The sequence below is a fragment of the Chrysochloris asiatica genome, unplaced genomic scaffold, assembly GCF_000296735.1.
Source record: "Chrysochloris asiatica unplaced genomic scaffold, ChrAsi1.0 scaffold00008, whole genome shotgun sequence".
Taxonomy (NCBI): Eukaryota; Metazoa; Chordata; class Mammalia; order Afrosoricida; family Chrysochloridae; genus Chrysochloris; species Chrysochloris asiatica.
Genome location: NW_006408526.1, coordinates 28336000 through 28337985, shown reverse-complemented (window position 1 = coordinate 28337985; position 1986 = coordinate 28336000).

Sequence of the window (1986 nt, the reverse complement as noted above, 5' to 3'; positions counted from 1 at the left end):
TCATTTGTGGATCACGAGGAGTTTAGGGCTAACCTGACAGCAGCTAACAGATATTCAGAAAATAATTCTATTAAATGTCAGTGAAACTTATTTCTCTCTTTCTCTTTCTTGGCCCCTTTTTCTTCAGAGACACCCCGCCCCCCCTAGTGATGAGCTTCAGAATCGATCCTGTTATGAGGTTTCAGCTGCTGTCCCACACCTCCCCAGGCTGCCCCTCATTGTCTTCTGTTGTACCCCATGTCTTATGGATGGAGTTGGCAAACACCCTATAATTATATTGGAAATCACAGTTTCCTAGAGACTGGGGAATAATTATGCTTAATAGGAATAAAATGAAATCCCAGTTGCCCTTTTCAGGGTGGATGGCAGTCCGACCCTATATTTACCTTATAATGATACGGCAATTACGATCTAATAATTACCCTGGCACTGGCTGGCACCTGCCCAGCCATTAATTGGTTAATGGCCATTGTGCCACACAGGAAATTGAGAAATATGCCTGCTCCCTAATTTCCATAACTTAAAATCTTCAGCAGATTGTGGGAGGCTCTTTGGAGACAGTCACGTGTGACAGCTGGAAGGAATAGTGTTGCTTGCAAAAGGATCAGATTTTTAGCTGAGGGTCTTTTCTCACCCGAAAGGTTAACCCAGGCCCCCAGGAGTGGGGGCAGTGGAAGCCACAGAAGGGCAGAAGTCCACGGAGATTAGGACTCTCCTCACTCCCATCCTTATAACAGTGAATGGAGATCTAGGTCTAGGTCTCGTACTGAGTTGTAGTTAAAGACTAAATTGAATCCCACTTCTTCCCTTAAACACTAATTAAATCATTTACTCATTCCAAACTGTTTTTGAGTTCACACACAAAGTAATGTACTTCCAACCTCCTGGGTGCATCTTGATCTTGCTCTTCTCAGAAACTCTCCCTTGAGGTCTTACTTGTGGAATGTTTTATGTGGTCTCCTCATTGTTCTAAAGGTCTCAATTTTACCTCTAAAAAGCAGGCTGGTCTATAACAGGTTGGAATACCTAAAGGGAGTTCTAGAACTTGCCAAGTGAAATAGGCCTTTTGCAGAGCCTTTGCAGTGTATAGGACCTTAGGTGGAATCCTGAACCCCATCCACAACCTTCTGAGGTGGGACATTCCCACTAGACAGGACAAATAGACTAGTTTGGAACAGTTAGAGCAACAGAAGATACATCTTCAAAGAAAGAACAGCAGATAAACCCAAAACCCTATGATTGGCTACTGCGAGAATAAGCAAGTTGTTTGCTGAAAAGCCATCAAGGCAAGCAATCAAGTCTCTTCAGGACAAATCCCCTCTAAGACTGAAACTCAAAGGGAAGATATGAGCAGATATGTAGACTTGCTGTCAACCACATTGGTCTACTGGTGAGTGGAAGAGGGGGGAAAGGCAGCAATGAAGAAATGGGCTGAGTTCAACCATGTTCCATAGACTCCCGATGACCTGGAGATGAGAGAAAGAAGAGGAAGGGTGGGTTAGTCCAAAGTGTGGTGAGACCTGGGGACTCCTGAGCCCATAGACAAGGACATAGCCACAGAGAGCTAGAGCTGAGAGTGAAGCATCCAGCTGATATAAAGTGAGGGGAGATGCACAAGAATGCCTAAACTTGCGAACAGTACCCATTTGACCTAGCCTTGATGCCTTGATAATCAGAACTCGACTAGAGGAAGATAAAATAACAATTTCTGATAAAGGAAATGAGTGTAAATTGCTACAGTTTGATGAACTTGGCCTCTACTTATGGATGTAGTAGCTCAAAATACCAACTGAGAGGGAAGGAGTCTTCACATCAAGTATCAATCCTATCCCCTCTGTATACAAGGTAGATAGGGATGGGCAACTTGGACATTGGCTACCTAAAATGAGGGGGTGATAAAGGCACGAAGTGACTGGCTGACAAGTTTTCAAGAGGGAGTTTAGTTTAAGAGTGTGTGGGGGGAGATAGAGTTCCCACTGAATAGTT